The sequence below is a fragment of the Hyla sarda genome, chromosome 4 (genome assembly GCF_029499605.1).
Source record: "Hyla sarda isolate aHylSar1 chromosome 4, aHylSar1.hap1, whole genome shotgun sequence".
Taxonomy (NCBI): Eukaryota; Metazoa; Chordata; class Amphibia; order Anura; family Hylidae; genus Hyla; species Hyla sarda.
In genome coordinates this window covers 146161104-146186699 of record NC_079192.1, presented here as the reverse complement: position 1 = coordinate 146186699, position 25596 = coordinate 146161104, and positions in this window count along the sequence as shown.

Here is a 25596-nt window from a genome sequence, read left to right as displayed (position 1 = left end):
TATGATTTCTATTGTGTATTACTCATGTACATTGATTATAAGTATTGTACAGTAAATATAAACTATGTGTTAAGGCTATTAGGATGTTTAAACTGTATAGTACCTTCCTAATGTCATGTGATATGGTCATGTGATTTGTGATTACCTGATACCCAGAGTTCCAGAGGCACAGGTAACCACAGGCAACCAGCTACCAATTGGCTTTAGTCCAGGCTCCTGATATATAATGGTTCTGTCCAGTACAGTTAGGCCAAAACCTAGAAGTCTGCAGCCACATCTAATCTGTAAGTCTTCTATGTCTACAAGTCAAGTCTCTACTGTCCCTAGCAAAGTAATAACAGTAGCACAGTGGCCTGCATCATCATAATTATCACTACAAGTCCAAGCAAGCCTGAGAGGTTCCCTGTGTCCCGGTCACGTCTGTGGAAGTTGGCTATCTGTAAGAAACGTTATACTGCCTTCTTCAGTAAAGTTCCAGTTGCATCAAAACCTGCTTTGGACTCTCATTTAATATATGCCGTTTCTGGGATGGTTGTCGGTGGTGCCCTACAACACACAACCACACCCTGGCGTCACGAACGCTAGGGGTTAACAACATCTCGCCCCAGGGGTTAATACCATCTGGCCCACCACCTACACAGCTACATCCCGTGGTCCTGCCATACACTGTGAGTGGCCACAGTAATATATAAAGTAGGGATTGTAATCTGCAGTAAGAAATACAAACTTTAATTTACTCCAAAATAGTGGCTCAGATTGGCTTTTAAGGGTATATCGGTTGAAAGTTTGCTGATTGTTTGCAAACAGACAATATATCTATATACATGCCTCCAGACCTTTACATACCTCAAAGTATCATGACACCTGTATATATTGTTTGAAACAAACAATGAACCAAAGACAAGGGGGGATTTTGGCATTAAATGTTTTGTTTAAAAATGTGCACCTTTTGCTCTTTTACACGAAAGGGGTGTGGTATCCAAGACCACCGGTGAATTGAAAACTGTGCCTCGTAGCTGATTGTGACCTGAGCAAAAGCTGTTGCAGCAGCTCACCATCTCAGCACTGATCGCTGTGGCCACTATATGGCAGTGGACACATTCCTCTAGGTTTAGGGTTTAGGGATTTGGGGTTAGGGTTTAGGTGTTAGGGTTTGAGGTCCGGGTTGGAAATGTGTACAACACGGCCAGGTGGGATAACTTGTCCCCACTGAGAGATGGTAGCAGGGATGGAGTAAGAAGCAGGAAACTGTGTCCCTGTGCAGAGGGTCACATTCCGCTACAGGGATACAGTTTTCTTCATCACATCAGATTTACTACAACCTACGCCAAAAAAACTGTCCTAAGTTGTAACTGAAAACTATGCCGGCTTGTAGTTGGTTTAGATTTTAAGACGTAGCATATGGCAGAAGAGCTAGATACATTAAGAGGAGTGTGCTTCCTAATAAATATTGCAACTCTAACACCAGCAAAATGTGAAAGCATTACTGTCATTTGAAAAAATGTATTACATGTCGTTCAAATATGTTAAAAGTTTACATTGCACCGGGTCTCAGTCAGTAAAATGCACTACATACTCTTCACTTCCCGGTCAGCCTTTCCAGCCAACTCATTAAAGGGGTTATCCACCATAAGGTGATTTTAGTACGTATACCTAGAAGATAGTAATAGACATGCTAAGGAAGGATCTGCACTTGTCCTGGGGCTAAATGGCTATGTTGTGAGATTACCATAACACTGTGGCTAGCTTTTTGTGAACTGTTATTTCTGTTTGACTTTTCTTTTTTTGACTACAAATCCCACAATTCCATTTTCCAACATCCCACACATCAGCCACCCCACCCATTGAAACAAAAATGAGCTGCAGACCTGTGGTTTTAAATCAGGGTGCCTACAGCTGTTGCATTTGTTGCAGATTGATCCCTCCACCCATTGAAGCAGACAGGCTCCCTGTCATCAGCTGACTAGTGAGTCATGTCTCGGCCGCATTGCAAGCTGTGAAAAATCTGAGACAACAATCATTTTGTATGCTGGTAAAAATAAATATTGTGGTGAAAATCACAGAAGAATTGTAAGAAAACCATCACACACAGATACAGACACTATATTATGAACTGCCCTAACTTTACAGCCCCTGTAGCATAGTCAAATAAAAAAAATCCTGGAATACCCCTTTAACTCCATAAACTAATGAAGTGAATGAGTAGGAAGGTTTGATTGGGCACCAAGGAGTGAAGTAGGCGGCTTACAACTCACAATCATAGTGGATCTCATGACTGAGACTCGGTGCGATCTAAACTTTTTTTTTTTTTTTAATAACAGTGATGCTTTAAGACTAGCGTGTAAAGCACAGTTCACAATAAATTCCTCCAAAGGTGTTAAAAAAGCTGGCATGGCTAGAAGAAGTTAGAATTTATAAACTAAAATTTGGCAATGAAAGGGTCAAAGTGATTTATTTATATTGATAATATATAGAATGATATGTCTGCATGCTTTAGTACTTCTAATGAAAGTTTTTTGTACACTAAAACCCATTATTCCATTTGACAATGTCTAATATACAGCAAAGTCCAGCATTTTTTGGCATCTAAGGATATTTTATTTATTGGTCTTTCAATCTCAAGACTCAGATATATGAGGGTGGTTCATCTGGAAGGCGTTATGTCTGAAATGATTATGTTAGTTTTTGGATAACATCTTTCATTCTTGAGAGCAAATTTATCATTTTTGTCAAAACAGCCTCAATACACAAATCCATTTTGTGATCTTTTTTGCCTAGGGCCTAAAGTTAGGTGGGCAAGGATTTATCAGCCTTTCTGCACGTGTTACTGTGCCTATATATTATACAGAGACAGAATGTTATAGCAAACCAATGCAGTAATGAAAGATAATGGAATGGATAATCCAATATAGCTGATTGAGGTATAATCGTCAATGTTTAAATAACCATATTTATAGTTATAATTATACATTTTGCTTAGCAAAGCCTACACGGTTCTTACTGCCAAATTATCCAGAAGCTGCACTCCTGCATATGAATAATATTGTTTTTAATATTTCTTAGCCAGTAACTCAGTGTTGAATTAGGAGAAGGTTTTCTTATTTCTAGACCAAAGAGAAGGAACCTTAAATGCATGATAATAACCTATATTTCGGGTAGTGTTATTATTATAATATGGTCAATATACTGTATAGATATATCTGAGGAGAACATCATGGCAAATGTGAACATGCCCTAAAAGAGTGTTTTTAGTGCTTACCTCTTTTCCATTAAGGACACAAAATAGATTGAAATATTGTAATAGATTCTTAATTTCCATTAATTTCTCTATGCTCACCCATGTCTTATCAGACTTATGTCTAAAAACAGTGAGGATGGGGTAACAGAGCAGCCTTCAGGGATTGGATAAAGAGACCCAGCAAAGAAGACTCAGAGAGGAAGTGAATACATGGTGAGTGAGGGCAGGCTCACTTTGACCGCCCTTAACGTCCGTTATTGTAACGGAGCATAACGGGAGTTATAACGGGGAAAGAGGATTCCATTCACTTGAATGGGATTCCTCTAACATTCGTTATAACTCCCATTATTGTGGCCAAAGATAGCAGGAGAAAAAGGCATGTCATGCACAAATTATTCTCCCGCTATCTTCCTAACGGACGTCACCTACTGGCCAAAAACAGTAGTGTGAAAGGAGACTAAGAAGATATCCAGGCCTAGGTAAATGTGTGATAAAATGTTTTTTTATTGTGTCGTTATTAAAAATATATGACAAGACTTGATCTTTTTCAAGGGTTCCCTCTCAATTATAAACCTCTGGTGTATGGGGGAGCTCCGCTGAAACCCATCAGGCTTTTTCTCATGCGCCTGCCATATTTTGTGTTGTATGCTTTTAATAAAGACACAATAAAAAAGCATTTTATCACACATCTATCAAGTGCTGAATACCTCTTTTTCAGGATCCGGGTTGGTAGCGGGAAGAACATGGGAGTGGATCCTCTGTTTCAGTGAGGTGATGGCGTGGGCCGTACCAGGGGAACGAAATCCAAGGGGTTACTGGTATTCACCAGAGCCCGCCGCAAAGCGGGATGGACTTGCTGCGGCAGGTAACCCCCAGGTCGTTCCTCCTGATAGCGACTCAACCTCACTGACTGCTGAGACAGGCACGGTACACAAGGACTAGGCAAAGGCAAGGTCGGACGTAGCAGAAGGTCTGGGCAGGCGGCAACGTTTCGTAGTCAGGGACAACGGCAAAGGGTCTGGATACACAGGCAATAGGCACACGGGAACGCTTTCACTGGTACTAGGGCAACAAGATCCGGCAAGGACAGGAAGGAGAAGTGGGTTTTTATGTGTAGGGAGTGATTAGGAACTGATTGGGCCAGGCATCAATTAAGGGTGCACTGGCCCTTTAAATCTGAGAGACCCGGCGCGCGCTAGAGAGCGCCGGGACTGAGCAGGAGGACGGGGCAGGTGAGATGATCGGGATGCGACCCGCGGGCAGGCAAGTCCCGCCGCGCGGATCGCATCCCCGCCGGGGGACACAGAGCAGCGCTCCCGGTCAGCGAGTCTGACCGGGGCGCTGCAAGGATGAACAGGACACCGCGAGCGCTCCGGGGGAGGAGTGGGACCCAGAGCGCTCGGCATTACACTCTTTAATTGTCCATCTGGCATTGGAGCTGCGGCACCCACAGCTGATCCAGGTGCTGAATAAAAGTGTGAGGCCCAGCAGTGAGTTGGACTTTTTTATTGATTGTCAATAAACTATAGTTCTTTTGAACAGTCTTCTAGGGACCTGCGGCTTCATAATGTAGTTGTTTCTTGCTCTTTCTATCCTTTTTTGTAGTGTTATGTTTATTACTAGTGATGAGCGGCATAGGCCATATTCAAATTTCGCAAATATTTGGATGAATATTCCTCCTATATTCATGAATTAGTCCACTTTTTTTTCCATGCAAAATTCGTAATAAAATTCGCAAAATCTGCATGCGCGATTATATCTTCCAACTAGCTACTTTCCTATTGGTTGCCAGGGATGTTGCTAAACTCTGACAACTGGTATTTGCATCCTTCTCATTGGCCCACAAGCTAAAAGAAGGGAGGGATCAGTGTCCTCTGGAAGTGATGATGTTCGCATCATTTTTGGCATAAAATTCTCATTCGCATATTCGCCTTCTTCGGACCACAAGCTGGAAGCAGGTAGGGATTATCATTGTGATGTGCACTGTGAAAAAAAACAGGGAAAAAATATGAATATTCGTCATAATGAATATAATTTGCAATATTCTAAATATTCGCGAAGTGGCGATAATCCCGAAAAAACATTTCATATTCGAATATTCGCATTCAACACTCAACAATTATTACACACCTTTGTACATGGACACTATTTGTGCTTTGTATTCCATATATTGCACTGTTACTCTTGGTGTTACATTCTGTATTCTTTGTTTTATTATGCCTTTGTTAATTGTAAAATGTAATAGATCTTTACTTTAAAAAACATTTCTAGTTTTTTTAAAGAGGATTTTTAAGAGGATTTTATTGATTCTAATACCAATAATTACTTTTTTCCCATTTTGATGTGCAGCTGCATAAAAACCTACATTTGCGGTTAGAGATCTGCATCACAGGATGGATCGTGGATCGTGTTGAAGTCATCTGTTTCGTCAAATAAGCTACTAAAAGTCATGGTAAAGCATGAAATGGGATTTTTCTTATGAAAAAATATCATCTTTAATCAAACAGCACTTTACCTCTTCAGGTGTGAATTGTACCTACAATCGAGGCAGATGATGCCCCCGCATTTCAAAGGGCCCAGTTTTTAACAACATAGTTTCCATTCAAACAAAGGGAAGTTAAACTTTGGCTATATGTAAATTGTCCATTGATATGTCAAATGGGAGAAAAGGTGGGGCTTGTAGCCTGTCTCTCCCTCCTCCCATTGTATGTGTGCTCAGTCACACTGGAGGCAACTGGGAGCAGGCTGCATGTCGGCCTAATGCTGCTGTAATTGCCCATTGGCCCCTGGTTTTTGCTTATCACGCACAGGTAGGTTAGCGTTAGGTCCCGTGCCATTTGAGAAACCTTGGCGTTGGTGTGCGGGCTCTGATGTGTCCTTCATATAAGGATACATTGGCGAATGTCTCAATTTTAACATCAGTGTTGAGGGATTAGCCAATGTCACTGTATACATCTACCACAGTAGTGCACCTAAATTTCTGTATTGTATTATTCTAATTGTTACACATCCACACCGTTTATCTGGTGTAGGATTCTATTGTGGCACTTGTAGTCCACTGCAGGCATCCTCCATTGTATGCATTTTTATGCTGGGGATCGCCCCTAGCAACGGACTACAAGAGCAGGATCTGCTCCCCCAGTATAAATGCACAACTGCATTTGGGGTTGAGCACCTCCTGCCATTTGAGACCACGTTTTTTGTTGTTGTTTGGGATCATTGTCATGCTGAAAAACCCAGCCATGTTTCATATTCAATGCCCTTGCTGATTTAAGGAGTTTTTCACTCAAAATCTCACAATACATGGCCCCATTCATTCTTTCCTTTACACGTATCAGTTTCCCCAAAGCATGATGTTTCCATCTCCATGCTTCAGAGTAGGTATGGTGTTCTTTGGATGTAACTCAGCATTCTTTCTCCTACAAACATGACAAGATAAGTTTTTACTTTGGGTTCATCTGACCATATCCCTGGCAGGGTAGTGTATTACTGATGGTAGATTCAGGGGAGTACCTAGAGCATTTGGCACCCGGGGCGGACCCTTTATTTGGCACCACCCCCCCCCCCACACACACACACACACACGCACCCCCCCTTAATTACACCCCCTCCCTCCCCTCCCCCGGGGGGCGGACTGACAACACTCGGGGCCCCCGGACCAAAAAAAAAAAAGCAAGGGCCCCTGCAGCTCGTCAATCTTCTGCCACGCTCCTATTCCACCCATATCCCACACACAATAAACTAAAATTTATGTATGTAAGAAACACTTTAACGTAGGTAAATTTCTTCTCTGTCCGGATAAGACCGCCATGTGGATCTCTTAACATCTGCAGGAAAAACATGTCAGACTCTGCATATTTTCAGTGCTCTCCCCTCCTCTACACAATATTCCCATCTATAGACCCGCAAACTGTAATAATGCCCTCCTTGGTGTCCTGCACAGTAAAAGGGCAGGTAGATAGGTAGCCAGGTAACCCCCTCTTTCCCATAGGTATATGCAGAGTTACACCCCACCCCTGTTTCCCATAGGCATATGCAGAGTTACACCCCCCTTTCTTTCCCATAGGTATATGCAGAGCTACGCTACACCCCCCTCTTTCCCATAGGTATATGCAGAGCTAAACCCCCCACCCCCTCTTCCCCATAGGTATATGCAGAGCTACACCCCCCCCCTCTTTCCCATAGGTATATGCATGTCACGATGCCGGCTGGCAGGAGGTGGATCCTCTGTGCCAGAGAGGGATGGCGAGGACCGTGCTAGTGGACCGGTTCTAAGTCACTACTGGTTTTCACCAGAGCCCTCCGCAAAGCGGGATGGTCTTGCTGCGGCGGTAGTGACCAGGTCGTATCCACTAGCAACGGCTCACCTCTCTGACTGCTGAAGATAGGCGAGGTACAAGGGAGTAGGCAGAAGCAAGGTCGGACGTAGCAGAAGGTCGGGGGCAGGCGGCAAGGATCGTAGTCAGGGGCAACGGCAGGAGGTCAGGAACACGGGCTAGGAACAAACAAGGGAACGCTTTCACTAGGCACAAGTGCAACAAGATCCGGCAAGGGAGTGCAGGGGAAGTGAGGTGATATAGGGAAGTGCACAGGTGGAAACTAATTAAGCTAATTGGAAGATTGGGCCAGGCACCATCATAGGTGCACTGGCCCTTTAAATCGCAGAGACCCGGCGCGCGCGCGCCCTAGGGAGCGGGGCCGCGCGCGCCGGGACAGGACCGACGGAGAGCGAGTCAGGTACGGGGACCGGGGTGCGTATCGCGAGCGGGCGCCACCCGCATCGCGAATCGCATCCCGGCTGGAGGCGGGACCGCAGCGCACCCGGTCAGTGGATCTGACCGGGGCGCTGCAGCAACGAGGATGAGGCGAGCGCTCCGGGGAGGAACGGGGACCCGGAGCGCTCGGCGTAACAGTACCCCCCCCTTGGGTCTCCCCCTCTTCTTGGGGCCAAAGAACCTGAGGAAAAAAAAGTCAATTTTTCCGTGATGAGGTCCGATGCACATTAGGAGGGGTTCTGTGCGGAAACGCATGAGACAGTCCAATCTTTTATTGTTAATACAATAGATGTAGAGGGGTCTGGCGAGACTGGTCACAGGGACGTAGAACCTGTTGATAAGAGAGGCCAAAAAAATTTTTCCTGCAGATCCGGAATCCAAGAAGACCATAGTAGAGAAGGAGAAGGTAGAGGCAGATATCCGCACAGGCACAGTAAGGCGTGGAGAAGCAGAGTTGACATCAAGAACTGTGTCACCTTTGTGCGGAGTCAGCGTACGTCTTTCCAGACGGGGAGGACGGATAGGACAATCCTTCAGGAAGTGTTCGGTACCGGCATAGTACAGGCAAAGATTCTCCATGCGGCGTCGTGTCCTCTCTTGAGGTGTCAAGCGAGACCGGTCAACTTGCATAGCCTCCGCGGCGAGAAGCACAGGAACGGATTGCAGAGGACCAGAGGAGAGAGGAGCCGGGGAGAAAAAACGCCTCGTGCGAACAAAGTCCATATCCAGGCGGAGCTCCAGACGCCATCCGGAAGAACGCATGTCAATGCGAGTGGCAAGATGAATGAGTTCATGCAGGTTAGCAGGAGTTTCTCGTGCGGCCAGAACATCTTTAATGTTGCTGGATAGGCCTTTTTTAAAGGTCGCGCAGAGAATCTCACTATTGCAGGACAACTCGGAAACAAGAGCACGGAACTGAATGGCGTACTCGCCAACGGAAGAAACACCCTGGACCAGGTTCAGCAGGGCAGTCTTGGCAGAAGAGGCTCGGGCAGGCTCCTCGAAGACACCACGGACCTCAGCGAAGTAGGACTGGACTGTGGCTGTGGCAGGATCATTGCGGACCCCATCAAATTTGTCCGGCAGGGACAAGCAGGGGTTAGGAGCGGCCGGTTGCTGCGGAGGAGTTGCAGGAGCCGGCGGAGGAGATGGTTGTTGTAGCTGCTGTGTCTGTGGCAGCAGCTGCTGTATCTGTGACTGAAGTTGCAGTGTCACGGTGGTCAAGTATGCCAGCTGGTGATTTCGCTGGGCAATCCGTTGGGCTTGCTGGGCAATCTGTTGGGCTTGCTGGGCAATCACCGTGGTGAGGTCGGCGACAACTGGCAGAGGAACTTCAGCGGGATCCATGGCCGGATCTACTGTCACGATGCCGGCTGGCAGGAGGTGGATCCTCTGTGCCAGAGAGGGATGGCGAGGACCGTGCTAGTGGACCGGTTCTAAGTCACTACTGGTTTTCACCAGAGCCCGCCGCAAAGCGGGATGGTCTTGCTGCGGCGGTAGTGACCAGGTCGTATCCACTAGCAACGGCTCACCTCTCTGACTGCTGAAGATAGGCGAGGTACAAGGGAGTAGGCAGAAGCAAGGTCGGACGTAGCAGAAGGTCGGGGGCAGGCGGCAAGGATCGTAGTCAGGGGCAACGGCAGGAGGTCAGGAACACGGGCTAGGAACAAACAAGGGAACGCTTTCACTAGGCACAAGTGCAACAAGATCCGGCAAGGGAGTGCAGGGGAAGTGAGGTGATATAGGGAAGTGCACAGGTGGAAACTAATTAAGCTAATTGGAAGATTGGGCCAGGCACCATCATAGGTGCACTGGCCCTTTAAATCGCAGAGACCCGGCGCGCGCGCGCCCTAGGGAGCGGGGCCGCGCGCGCCGGGACAGGACCGACGGAGAGCGAGTCAGGTACGGGGACCGGGGTGCGTATCGCGAGCGGGCGCCACCCGCATCGCGAATCGCATCCCGGCTGGAGGCGGGACCGCAGCGCACCCGGTCAGTGGATCTGACCGGGGCGCTGCAGCAACGAGGATGAGGCGAGCGCTCCGGGGAGGAACGGGGACCCGGAGCGCTCGGCGTAACAATGCAGAGCTACACCCCCCCCCCTCTTTCCCATAGGTATATCTAGGGCTGGGGGGTATACCGGTTCATACCGAATACTAAATTTTTTGGGCTGCACAATATGGATTTTCCCCCATACCGCAATATCGGTTGGGCCCCTCCCCCTCAGGAATGAATTATCAGCCTAGCACAGCGCTGTCCCCACATCGGGGAACTATTCCTATGTTACCCGCCAGCACTGTTCTGCTCCCCCCATTTAATGATCAGCCCAGCTGGGTACTACTCACATATGTCAAGCACTGCCCTCCTCCTCTTTGTTGGGGGCCGCTGGGCGCTGGAACTCCATACTGTACACCAGTGGTCTCCAACCTGCAGACCTCCAGATGTTGCAAAACTACAACTCCCAGCATGCCCGGACAGCTGGTGATGGAACTCTCTGTACGCCAGTGGTCTCCAACCTGCGGACCTCCAGTTGTTGCAAAACTACAAAACCCAGCATGCCCGGACAGGCAACGGCTGTCCGAGCATACTGGGAGTTGTAGTTTTGCAACAGCTGGAGGTCCGCAGGTTTGAGACCACTGCTGTACGCTGTATACCTATGTCCGGGCTGCAAAAGATACAGAAAATAAACTTTTAACTCACCCACGTCGGCCGCACGCTGGGGACGAGAACGCCGGACAGCCGTCAGCCTATCACCGGCCAGAGCGATTCCCTGTCTTGGCCAGTGATAGGCTGAGCCCACTGTCATGTATGAAGCCGGCTTTTTACATGACAGTGGGCTCAGCCTATCACTGGCAGGGGCGGGGCATCGCTCCGGCCGAGGATAGGCTGTCGGCTGTCCGGGGTTCCCGGAGGAGGGCAGTGCTTGACATATGTGAGTAGTACCTCGCTGGGTTGATCATTAATTGGGGGGAGCAGAACAGTGCTGGCGGGTCACATGATTTTTTTTGGGGGGAAAGCCGAACACCGCGCGCGGGTCACTTGATGGGGGCGGGGGGGGCAGAACAGCGCTGCTGGGTCACATGATTTTTGGGGGGGGGATACCGTTATATACCGTGGAACCACCGTAAGTTAAAAAAATACCGTGATACACATATATGGTCATACCACCCAGCCCTAGGTATATGCAGAGAACCCCCCCTCTCCCCTATAGGTAAATGCAGAGCACCCCCCTCCCCCTTTCCTACAGGTAAATGCAGAGCACCCCTCCCTCTCCCCCCCTTCCCTATAGGTAAATGCAGAGCACACCCCCTCTCCCCCTTCCCTATAGGTAAATGCAGAGCACCCCCCCTCTCCCCACCTTCCCTATAGGTAAATGCAAAGCAACCCCCCTCTCCCCCCTTTCCTATAGGTAAATGCAGAGCACCCCCCCTCTCCCCCCCCCTTCCCTATAGGTAAATGCAGAGCACCCCCCCTCTCCCCCCCCCTTCCTTATAGGTAAATCAGAGCACCCCCCCTCTCCCCCCCTTCCCTATAGGTAAATGCAGAGCACCCCCCCCTCCCTCTCCCCCCTTACCTATAGGTAAATGCAGAGCACCCCCCCTCTCCCCCCTTCCCTATAGGTAAATGCAGAGCACGCCCCCCTCTCCCCCCTTCCCTTTAGGTAAATGCAGAGCACCCCCCCTCTCCCCCTTCCCTATAGGTAAATGCAGAGCACCCCCCCTTCCCTATTGGTAAATGCAGAGCACCCCCCCTCTCCCCCCCTTCCCTATAGGTAAATGCAGAGCACCCCCCCCCCCTCTCCCCCCTTCCCTATAGGTAAATGCAGAGCACTCCCCTCTCCCCCCTGCCCTATAGGTAAATGCAGAGCACCCCCCCCTTCCTCTAGGTATATGTAGAGTAACCCCCCCCCCCCATAGGTAAATGCAGAGCAAAACAATAAATAAAAAAGGATGCTCACCTGGTATCCCACGCAGCGATCTCCTCAATAAGGGCCCGCGTCTTCTCCCCTCCACAGTACAGGCGCCGATGAGTGACGTCACCGGCACCTGTACTGCGTGCTGCGTGGGGCGTAGGTCATGTCTCCTCTGTGTAGCTGCAGATGCGGCTCACACAGTGGGGACATCTTCTCCTGTAAGTGCGTGTATCGCGCATACAGGAGAAGGCGCCGCTGTCTGCTGGGGACCTCAGCAGCGGCGGCGGCAGGTCAGTCCGCCCCTGGCACCCCCCTTGAGAGTGCCCCCCCCCCCTTAGTACGCCACTGGGTAGATTTTGTTACTTTGGTCCCAGCTCTCCTGCAGGTCATTCACTAGGTCCGCACCCCCCCCCCCCCCCCCCCCCCGTGTGGTTCTGGGATTTTTGCTCACTGTTCTAGCAATCATTTTGACACCACGGTGTGAGAACTTGCATGGAGCCCCAGATCGAGGGAGATTATCAGTGGTCTTGTATGTCTTGCATTTTCCAATAATTGCTCCAACAGTTGATTTCTTCATACCAAGCTGTTTGCCTATTGCAGATTCAGTCTTCCCAGCCTGGTGCAGGTCTACAATTTTGTTTCTGGTGTCCTTCGACAGCTCTCTGGTCTTGGCTATAGTGGGGTTTGGAGTGTGACTGTTTGAGGTTGTGGACAGGTGTCTTTTATACTTATAACCAGTTCAAACAGGTGCCATTAATACAGGTAACGAGTGGGGGACAGAGGAGACTCTTAACCACTTAAGGACCAGGCCATTTTTCACTGTAGGACCAGAGCGTTTTTTGCACATCTGACCACTTTCACTTTAAGCATTAATAACTCTGGGATTCTTTTACCTTTCATTCTGATTCCGAGATTGTTTTTTCGTGACATATTCTACTTTATGTTAGTGGTAAAATTTTGTTGATACTTGCATCATTTCCTGGTGAAAAATTCCAAAATTTGATGAAAAATTTAAAATTTAGCATTTTTTTAATTTGAAGCTCTCTGCTTGTAAGGAAAACAGACATTCCAAATAAATTATATTTTGATTCACAAATACAATATGTCAACTTTATGTTGGCATCATAAAGTTGACATGTTTTTACTTTTGGAAGAGATCAGAGGGCTTCAAAGTTCAGCAGCAATTTTCCAATTTTTCTAAAAATTTTCAAAATCAGAATTTTACATGGACCAGTTCAGGTTTGAAGTGGATTTGAGGGGCTTTCTTATTAGAAATACCCCACAAATGACCCATTATAAAAACTGCACCCCTCAAAGTATTCAAAATGACATTCAGTAAGTGTGTTAACCCTTTAGGTGTTTCACAGGAATAGGAGCAAAGTGAAGGAGAAAATTCTAAATCTTCATTTTTTACGCTCGCATGTTCTCGTAGACCCAGTTTTTGAATTTTTACAAGGGACAAAAGGAGAAAAATACGCAAAAAATGTGTAACCCAATTTCTCTCGAGTAAGGAAATAACTCATATGTGTATGTCAAGTGTTCGGCGGTCGCAGTAGAGGGCTCAGAAGGGAAGGAGCGACAATGGGATTTTGGAGAGTGAGTTTTTCTGAAAGGGTTTTTGGGGGGCATGTCACATTTAGGAAGCCCCTATGGTGCCAGAACAGCAGAAAAAAACCACATGTCATACCATGCCCCCCAAAATGTATGGGGGGCATGGAAATACCCCATGTGTGGACGTCAAGTGCTCTGCTGGCGCACTACAATGCTCAGAAGAGAAGGAGTCACATTTGGCTTTTGGAAAGCATATTTTGCTGAAATGGTTTTTGGGGGGCATGTCGCATTTAGGAAGTCCCTATGGTGCCAGAACAGCAAAAATATCCACATGGCATACTATTTTGGAAACTACACCCTCAAGGAACGTAACAAAGGGTACAGTGAGCCTTAACATCTCACAGGTATTTCACAACTTTTTGTTAAAGTTGGATGTGTAAATGAAAAAAAAAACATTTTTCACTAAAATGCTGGTTTTTCCCCAAATTTTACATTTTTACAAGGGGTAATAGGAGAAAATTACCCCCAAAATTTATAACCCATTTCTTCTGAGTATGGAAATACCCCATGTGTGGACATCAAGTGCTCTGCTGGCGCACTACACTGCTCAGATGAGGAGGAGCGCCATTGAGCTTTTGAAGAGTGACTTTGTTTGGAATGGAAGTCAGGGGCCAAGTGCATTTACAAAGCCCCTCGTGGTGCCAGAACAGTGGACCCCCCCCACATGTGACCCCATTTTGGAAACTACACCCCTCTCAGAATTTAATAAGGGGTGCAGTGAGCATTTACACCCCACTGGCATTTGACAGATCTTTGGAACAGTGGGCTGAGCAAATGAAAAAAAAGAATTTTCATTTTCACAGACCACTGTTCCAAAAATCTGTCAGACAACTGTGGGGCGTAAATGCTCACTGCACCCTTTATTATATTACATGAGGGGTGTAGTTTCCAAAATGGGGTCACATGTGGGGGGGTCCATTGTTCTGGCACTATGGGGCTCCTTCTCTTCTGAGCATTGTAGTTCACCCGCAGAGCACTTTACATCCACATATGGGGTATGTTCTTACTCAGAAGAAATGGGTTTACAAATTTTGGGGGCTTTTTTCCTATTTTCCCTTGTGAAAATGAAAAATTTAGGGTAACACCAGCATTTTAGTAAAAAAAAATATTTTTTCATTTTCCCATCCAACTTTAACGAAAATGTGTCAAACACCTGTGGGGTGTTAAGGCTCACTATACCCCTTGTTACATTCTGTGAGGGGTGTAGTTTCCAAAATGGGGTCACATGTCGGTATTTAACTTTTTGCGAACCGCTGTAAAATCAGCCACCCCTGTGCAAATCACCAATCTAGGCCACAAATGTACATAGTGCGCTCTCACTCCTGAGCCTTGTTTTGCACCAGCAGAGCATTTTACGCCCACTTATGGGGTATTTCCGTACTCAGGAGAAATTGCGTTACAAATTTTGGGGGTCTTTTTTTCCTTTTACCTCTTGTGAAAATAAAAAGTAAAGGGCAACACTAACATGTTAGTGGAAACATTTTTTTTTTACACTAACAGGCTGGTGTAGACCCCAACTTTTCATTTTCATAAGGGGTAAAAGGAGAAAAAGCCCCCCAAAATTTGTAGTGCAATTTCTCCCGAATATGGAAATACCCCATATGTGGCCCTAAACTGTTTCCTTGAAACACGACAGGGCTCTGAAGTGAGAGAGCAGCATGCGCATTTGAGGACTAAATTAGGGATTGCATAGGGGTGGACATAGGGGTATTCCACACCAGTGATTCCCAAACAGGGTGCCTCCAGCTGTTGCTAAACTCCCGGCATGCCTGGTCAGTCATAGGCTGTCTGGAAATGCTGGGAGTTGTTGTTTTGCAACAGCTGGTGGCTCCGTTTTGGAAACACTGCTGTACGATACGTTTTTCATTTTTATTGGGGGGGGCAGTGTAAGGGGGTGTATATGTAGTGTTTTACCCTTTATTATGTGTTAGTGTAGTGTAGTGTAGTGTTTTTAGGGTGCATTCGCACTGGCAGAGGTTTATAGTGAGTTCCCTGCTAGGAGTTTGCGCTGAGGCGAAAAATTTGCCGCAGCCCAAACTTGAAGCAGGGAACTTACTGTGATCCCACCCATGTGAATGTACCCTGTACGTTCACATGGGGGGGAAAACCTCCAGCTGTTTCAAAACTGCAACTCCCAGCATGTACTGACAAACCATGCATTCTGGGAGTTGTACTTTTGCAACAGCTGGAGGCACACTGGATGGAAAACCTTCAGTTAGGTTCTGTTACCTAACTCAGTATTTTCCAAACAGTGTGCCACCAGCTGTTGCAAAACTACAACTCCCAGCATGTACTGATCGCCGAAGGGAATGCTGGGAGATGTAGTTATGCAACAGCTGGAGGTACGCAACTACAACTCCCAGCATGCCGAGACAGCTGTTTGCTGTTTGGGCATGCTGGGATTTGCAGTTTTGCAACATCTGGAGAGCTAGAATATAGAGACCACTGCAAAATGTGGCACTCCAGATGTTGCAAAACTACAACTCCCAGCATGCCCAGACAGTTGTGTGGGCATGCTAGGAGTTGTAGTTTTGCAAGATCTGGAGGGCTATAGTGTAGAGACTACTGTATAGTGGTCTCAAACTGTAGCCCTCCAGCTGTTGCAAAATTACAAATCCCAGCATGCCCAAACAGCTGTCTGGGCATGCTGATAGTTGTAGTTTTGCAACATCTGGAGTGCTATGGTATAGAGACCACTGTATAGTGGTCTAAAGCTGTAGCACTCCAGATGTTGCTAGGCAACTTACCGGCTTCCGACGGATCCAGGGAGTCAGCAGCACGACATGCCGCCCATGCCGATCACCGCAGCCGATCGTCGCCCGCAGCCTCGCCCGCAGGGTAAGTGGACTTCGGCCTCGGTCCTCTGTCGTTTCCCTGTTCTGCCCAGCCTATTGTGGGTGGGCAGAACGGGGAAAACAAAAGTTAACACCCCCGCCCCCGATCTGCGATTGGTTGTCGCTTCTGAAGACCAATAGCAGGGATAGGAGGGTTGGCACCCCAGCCACCTCACTCCTATCCCTTCAGGGGGATCGTGGGTGTCTTGGACAACCGTGATCCCCCTTATATTCCAGGTCAACGGGTCACCATAGACTCGTAATGACCTGGAATTGCGCAAATCGCAAGTGTGAATTCACTTGCGATTTGCGGCAATTGCCGATATGGGGGGTCTGATGACCCCCCTGGGCATTTGCGCGGGGTGCCTGCTGATCTATATCAGCAGTCACCCCGATCCGGTCCCCGCCTGGCGCGCGGCAGGGACCGAAATTCCCACGGACGGAAGAGTACGTCCTTGGTCCTTAACTACAAGGGTGCTTAGACGTACGCTTACGTCCATGGTGCTTAAGGGGTTAAAGAAGAAGTTAGAGGTCTGTGAGAGCCAGAAATCTTGCTTGTTTGGAATTGACAAAATACTTATTTTCCACCATAATTTGCAAATAAATTCTTAAAAAATCAGACAATCAGATTTTATGGATTTTTTTCTCATTATGTCTCTTATAGTTGAGGTATACCTATGATGAAAATTACAGGCCTCTCTCATCTTTTTAAGTGGGAAATTTTTCACAATTGATGGCTGACTAAATACTTTTTTGCCCCACTGTAACTCTAGCTAAGGTCTCACAATGTAAAGATAGTTTGTGGTGATTTCTATATAGAAAAATGGTGGGTTCCATTATATTTTACCATCGAACCCTGCTCACTTACTGTATGATGCTGTATGTAAATCATGACATGAGGCTATTTTTTTTTCTTGAATGTGCAACCTAATATCGATTTGCTCTCATTAATATACAAGAAATATACATGATTAAAAATTCAGCAGCATTTTCAAACAATCACTAATCCTTATTCTGTTACTACGAGACATTGACTAAAGACAGAACTCTTACCCATTCATCTTCATTCATTTTGCCAATCCTAATGGAATTTGTCTTGAATGGTATAATAACCTAGGAGCCTTCATTTACATCAAGATTATTACCTCATTCAACAGCAGAATTGCCAAATTAATAACTCATAAATGGAAGTAAAACTTAATTAGAAATCTTTACTGTGAACCTTGGAAAATGCACCTTTAGATTCTTTTTCTGAAACATTTATATTTGAAGGTCATCCATTTCCAGTGTGTTTAATGTTTGTATAAAATGAGAGGCATACATGGTCTAAATGACTCATGTAGGTCATGTCTTAAGCAATTTAAAGCCATGCCATACGGAAATGGACCTTGAAGAATTTCGGTAAATGCTCTTTTTTAACATTTGTATTTAGATATGCACTTACTTCTAGATCTACTAATTCTGACACTGAAGCCTATAAAGTCTGACTAAATAGAGGTAATAATCACATTAGTGCACTGGTATAATAGACTATGATTGTGGCTCAGAAATATGTTAGTTATTTTTCTCAGGTCAGATTCATGATTTTTTCATTCACACTTTTATGGGGACCTTCTTAGTTATATAGTTAGTATGGTTCAAAAAAAAACATACATCCATCTTGTATTGGATTTGAAATTTTTTTGAACTAAATAAAACTGTATTTTCACCTTGATGACAGCGTTATTTTTTATAAGAAGTCTTGATTTCATGAGCATGTCTGTAAGGAGAATTGCCTTTTTTGTATTGTAAAATTATTTGTATCTATGGTAAGAAAAATAGGCATCAGGCTTCTGTAATCTTATCTTCAAAGAAATTAAAGGGGTATTCCAGGAAAAAATTTATTTTTTTATATCAACTGGCTACAGAAAGTTAGACAGATTTGTAAATTACTTCTATTTAAAAAATCTTAATCCTTGTAATAATTATCAACTGCTGAAGTTGAGTTGTTCTTTTCTGTCTGACAACAGTGCTCTCTGCTGACATCTCTGCTTGTCTCGGGAACTGCACAGAGCAGAACAGGTTTTCTATGGGGATTTGCTTCTACCCTGGACAGTTCCCGAGACAGGTGTCATCAGAGAGCACTTAGACAGAAAAGAACAATTTAATTTCAGCAGCTTATAAGTACTGAAAGAATTAAGATTTTTTAATAGAAGTAATTTACAAATCTGTTTAACTTTCTGGAGCTAGTTGATATATGAAAAAAAAAGTTTTTTTCCTGGATAACCCCTTTAAATCAAAAAATCGAAAAACAGAGCTAATTTCTTTCAAAGACTGCTCCCTGTCTGTCTCCAGGTTGGGAGTGGTTCTGTAGCTCAGTTCCATTGAGGTGAATGGAGCCAAATTGTAATACCACACCTGGAGACAGACAGGGAGCGGTCTTTGAGAGAAAATAGGTCTGTTTTTCAATTCCTGGAAAACCCCTTTAAAAAAAGTAGTATTACAAAAGTGGTAATAAGGTGTTATGGAATATCATACAGACATTGGGAAATGCAATTGAATTCTTCCCTTTAAGTTATGAATAATCTAAAAACAACATTTAAATTAAATCTAATAACATTTATAATGGCTGGATATGTATAGTAATATTATGCATAATAAAGTGTACATTTAACAATTTGGGCTTCTAGTGTTCAACCCTGTAATAAATATAAGGCATATTTAACCTTTTTTATATATTTTTTTCTATATTATATGATGTTATTTGCTGTAGCCAGTTTTATAGGTCGCATTACATGCAGAATGTGTTAAACTTCTTCAAAAATTACTTTAAAAATTCTTGCCTCAAAGGAACAAGTCATCATTCAGGCTTGTCCACAATATATATGCATCAGGGTAAAACATGTTGTTCATATCTTGCAAGCACAAGCCCTTTAATCTAAATATTTTTTTAGATATATAAATACAAAAAAAACAAGGACAGAGCATGTAGGACCCCTTAATAATGATAATGGGGAGGTTGTCACGGGCGATCAGGAGAAGGCGTAGCTACTGAATGGGTTCTTTAGTTCTGTGGAATTGAAAAACAGACCTATTTTCTCTGAAAGAAATTAGCATGGGTTTACTAAGGATAGAAGTTGTCAAACCAATCTAATTTGCTTTTATGAAGAGGTGAGTAGAAGCCTTGACAGAGGAATGGCTGTGGATATAGTGTTTCTGGATTTTGCTAAAGCGTTTGATACTGTCCCTCATAGACGTCTGACAGGTAAGTTAAGGTCTTTGGGCTTGGAAACTTTAGCTTGGAACTGGATTGAACACTGGCTCATGGATCGTACCCAGAGAGTGGTGGTCAATGATTCGTACTCTGATTGGTCCCCAGTTATTAGTGGTGTACCCCAAGGTTTAGTACCGGGCCCTCTGTTGTTTAATTTATTTATCAATGATATAGAGGATGGCATTAACAGCTCTGTTTCTATCTTTGCAGATGACACCAAGCTTTGTAGCACAGTACAGTCTATAAAGAATGTGCATAAGTTACAAGATGACTTGGATAGACTAAATGTCTGGGCATCCACTTGGCAAATGAGGTTCAATGTGGATAAATGTAAAGTTATGCATCTGGGTACTAATAACCTGCATGCGTCGTATGTCTTAGGGGGGATTAAACTGGCAGAGTCACTGGTAGAGAAGGATCTGGGTGTACTTGTAGATCACAGACTACAGAATAGCATGCAATGTCAGGCTGCTGCTTCCAAGGCCGGCAGGATATTGTCATGTATAAAAAGAGGCATGGACTCGAGGGACAGGGACATAATACTCCCCCTTTATAAAGCATTGGTACGGCCTCACCTGGAATATGCTGTTCAGTTTTGGTTGCCTGTCCATAAAAGGGACACTGCGGAGCTGGAAAGGGTGCAGAGACGTGCGACTAAACTAATATGGGGTATGGAACCTCTTAGCCATGAGGAGCGATTAAAGGAGTTACAATTGTTTAGTCTTGAGAAGAGACGTTTAAGGGGGAGATATGATAAACGTGTATAAGTATATAAATGGCCCATACAAAAAAATATGGAGAAAAACTGTTCCAGGTAAAAAAAAAACAAAGGACAAGGGGGCACTCCCTCTGTCTGGAGAAGAAAAGGTTTAGTCTAAAGGGGCAACATTCCTTCTTTACCATAAGAACTGTGAATTTATGGAACAGTCTACCTCAGGAACTGGTCACAGCAGGAACAATTAATAGCTTTAAAACAGGGTTAGATACATTCCTGGAACAAAATAACATTAATGCTTATGCAGAATTATAAAACTACATCCCTTCCCCTTACACCCTTCACTTCAATTCCCTGGTTGGACTTGATGGACGTATGTCTTTTTTCAACCATACTAACTATGTAACTATGTGGCCTTGGTGATCAGCTGATCACTACTTGTCTGGCTCCCATGACCAGAAGATGCATTTTCTTGAAGTTAGCAGATGTTAGTCCACTCTCCACATTAACTCATACCAGAGGGTATAACCAGTTTTGTGGGCCTATAGCTATTAGCTACATGATACACATAGCCTTTGAATATACAAAAATATACTGCCTAAATAAATAAGAATCATTATGCCATATATATTTTTTGATAGGACCTACTGTATGTATTTGGGTTTCCTGAAAAGACTGCCCCCAAAAAGTTCTCTGTTAGTTTGACTCTTTATCTATTAAAGCTGCGTTGAGATTACATATTTCATATTACAATGATTTCCTCCTTAAAGCCAGTCATTCGTTTTAGCAGCAGAAAAAAAAAATCAAATATTAAAATACTATAATTATTTTAAGTAAGAAAGTACTTCAAACAAATGTGAAAGAAGAAGAAAATGGCCGCAGAAGATGGATTATTCTAATGAACTGTCCATTGATTCGTATAGATTAATGTGAGAAGTAATGCAACTGCTGAGCCTAACATGTCCCTAAGTCAGCTTCCTATAACAACCCTGTAGTGGTTACTGAAGACTCCGGTGGCAAGAAGCAGAAGGGATGAATGGTAGGTTTCAATGCATGGGGCGGACACAGATCAGACACTGGTCTCTGTGTGCTATTGTACAGAGTGCTATCTCTTCTATTTGACTTTGCTGTAAGGCAGACAGAGAGCTTACAGGTCATCTGTTTTTGTTAGATTAATTTGATTCAGCATTTAGAAAGAGAAGGCTGATGCTGTGTACGCTAATGGCTCTCTGCAGGTGACATTGCAGTTGGTCAATGCTTCCTCTCACCCTTCCATTAAAAATAAAAACCCAGGCCTTCATCTTGTTTTAAAAGAATATCTACTCTTCTGCATGTTACTCTGAGTCCTATGTGAGGCAGTCACCAGGGCTTCCTGGTAAAACACTGCTATAATAATAGGACATTCCATATAATTTAATTGCAACCTACAGCTCACAGCAAGGTCAGGGTGACAAGACAATGCTATGCTAAGTCACATTTCCACAAAATGTTTGCTGTATGAGCTTTACAATACAGGGGTAGGGTGTGTAAAAGGTAACAATGGGAGATCAAAATGTAGCCATATATATATATATATATATATATATATATATAAAATTATATCATTAGATCTTATATGATTTATCATGCCATATATTGTATTTACATATTCATTTTTAAAAAGGCAATGTAAAATAAATGTATCCTAAACAGTGCTAATTCAGCTGTTTAAATGGTGTTCATTATTTAAATGCAGATTTAATTGTCCCTTTTCTTTATAGATTTTACATCATTGGCTATTTTAGATTTTCTTAAATGCTAGCATGCTATACTGTAGTCTACCTACTTCTAGAGAAATAGACTACACAGGTTAGATACTTAAATTCTTTTCAATGGCAGGTCATTTGTATAAGTAGGTGTTACACTTTTCTGCTTATGCTTATTGTGTACAACACTGTTACAAGCTACGATAGAGGAGTCGATGAACGAATTGATGGATGAATAGATATATGGAAAGATAGATAGATAGAATGTATAAATTTGTGAAAAGGTGTGAATAATTATTTACATCTTATAAAATATCCAAAATAATTTTTTATTTTGTACAGAAATATACATTGTTTTTAAATACTGTTCACGTGTTTATAAATATCTGTAAAAAACTTAAATGTATAGGTAAAAGTGGACCCAGAGTGATATGATTAGCATGAGGATGTGTGTTAAGAATAAAAAAAAAAAGAATTATTTAAAGTGTAGAAAAATATAATAACCCACCTTTATGTCATGAGCAATAAATGCAATGTACTGTTATTACAGTAATACAAAGTTTGCGATGGACTAAACTTACCCTCCAAACCATGTCACTGTAATTTCCTAATCACAATGGTTTTCCTGACAGTCTATGGGCTGCTCATAAACTCATGAGCTCTCTGGGATATACCAAAATTTTAATACAAGCCTTTGGGGGTAACCTTAAAGTGGTACTCCACTGGAACACATATATATATATATATATATATATATATATATATATATATATATCTCAACTGGTGCCAGAAAGTTAAACAGATTTGTAAATTACTTCTATTAAAAATCTTAATCCTTCCTGTACTTATCAGCTGCTGTATACTACAGAGGAAGTTCTTCTTTTTGAATTTCTGCCTGACCACAGTGCTCTCTGCTGACACCTCTGTCCATGTCAGGAACTATCGAGAGCACGATAAGTTTGCTATGGGGATTTGCTCCTACTCTGGACAGTTCCTTAAATGGAGGTCAGCAGAGAGCACTGTGGACAGACAAAAAGGAAATTCAAAAAGAAAAGAATTTCCTCTGCTGTATACAGTGGCTGATAAGTACTGGAAGGAATAAGATTTTTTAATAGAAGTAATTTACAAATCTGTTTAACTTTCTGGCACCAGTTGATTTAAATTTTTTTTCCAGTGCCCCTTTAACACTATGTTAGATTGTAACTAATGCTACACTAATGCAGGAGCTGTCCAAAAATTCAGCATGACAGCTAAAAGAATTTCCTTTCCCCTTTGTCTTAAGTAAGCTGTAGACTATAGCAGTCAATGCTTTACAAATGAGATGCAGACTGTACTATGTTATAAAACAGTCTTTAACAAATGAGATGCAGACGGCACTGCATTATACAACAGTCTTTAGCCTGTTTACAGATAGCAGAGAAGCTGCACCAGATTTAAACAGTCCTTTTATTGCCTTTTTGCAACTGAATTATGAATTCCATGCCATATGATAATATAGGCATCATTTTAGGTGCAAATGTCTCATTTTTGTTTGGAATTTGCCTTCTCATGTGGAATAAACACTGATGGAGACTACCAGGTAAAAGCTGATGTACACTGTTCTGTCAGTGCATTTTATTTTAACAAATTCCATTTTGATTTCAGTATAGATATCAAAGGGTATTAACTAGGAAAAGCCATAGGTAGACTCCAGAGGGCCTCTTAGACTGATAAAGTCTAGGAAAATAGAATAAATTCTGGCTGAAGCACATGAGCATTACTTCCACTTGTTCTAAATGCCCTCCAAGCTTTGGATTTCCATGGGTAATTGCAAGCTTTCATTAGCCCTGAGCAGTGTCCGCCACAGTGCCATACTATTGCTGAACAGTCAATTTCTTCCCCCTGCCATTTCCCTTGCTCACACCGTGCTGACCATGTTGGCTCAGACTGCCCGAGGTTTAGTGCAGCATTGATTTTTTTTCCTCTTTCACAATACTGACAAAGCCATATATCCAAGGCAAACACAGAGCCACATTCAGCAGTGATAAAATGTCTTTCACTTAGGTTGAACTGCATCAAAGATCACACCACTGTTTCTGCATGCTGGTAAAATCCCAGATGTTTAAAAATGAATTCCAATTTTCCTAGAACTAATTTGACGTCCAAAAAACCTTGCCTTGAAGAAGAATGAGACACATAAAAAATGTATACCCACATGAGGATGTGGAATGCTTGACCATCAAAGTATGAGCGAAAGAAAAGATGTCTGAATTGCCTAATACTACATTTCACAATCGAGTGAAATCCTACTGATGGACAAGCATCTCCAAAACTAATCAGTCTTATTGATTTTGTGTGTGTATGTGTACTGTATGTATGATTGATTGTGTTTTTATGTATGTGCCCATGTGTGTACATATCTGTGTCTGTCTATCCATGTGTATGTCTGTATGTCTGTGTATACTTGTCTATGTGTCTGGATGTAATAAGGAACAATGCATGCCTGTATATTTTTTTATCAGGGTTTTAAAAATCAGATTTCAATTTTAAACCATAGAATGAATGCATTTTAAACATGTCTGACATACAATTTAATCACTAATTTAATTGCAGAGCTTTCTAAAGCAAGATAAAAAATTAATGATAATAGAGATAAATAAAGAAAGATAGATTTTAATTAATAAACAATAGCCCCAACTTCATTACTAAAACAAAGAAAAAGTAATACACATATATATATATATGTGTGTGTGTGTGTGTGTGTGTATTTATATTATTATTATTATCATTATCATATATATATATATATATATATATATATATATATATATCTTAAAGGATTTTGCAACAAGATTTATAGATTTAATAGAATTTTATTTGGAACATGCAGTTAAATGGCTAAATGTTGTACAATGAATTCCTCAATAGATCTGCAGCCAGACAAATGTATTGTAAATATTCACCCGAATAAACATTTGTAAAGCAAAGCCATGCACAGTCTATTGGATATGTTTTACATTTGCGTTGTTCAATATATAAATTGTATTGTGTCCAATGTCACTATTTCACTGTAAACACAATAGAGTCTGCTGGGAAGGAAACCACTGCACACCTTTAGCCGTGATTTTGACTTTGTATGAATCAAGACTTTTTAAGCACAAATAATAATTAACTACTTTCATAGTTACAAAAAAAAAAAAAAAAGTCTTAAATGTCTATTTACCTAATAGTCCCCAAGGGTGTCTTTGTTTTGAATAGACTAAAAATCTTAGCAGCAAAATAAGCAGGCAATTTCAATCAATAGACCTTGAGGACTATATTGATTATGAGAACTCCATTCTTTAGTCATTAACTCTATGTTTTCTAAAGCGAAATAGTTTAAGGCAGATCCATAGCAGAAAAGATAGGTCTTGAGCCTTTTATTAAGCAATGTGCGGAACAATGCTGTCTGCCTCGGAAAAGAACTTGCGAGATATTCAAGATACAAGCGTTTAAGACAGTCCCTGATAAAACATTCTACATACATGCAATGCTTG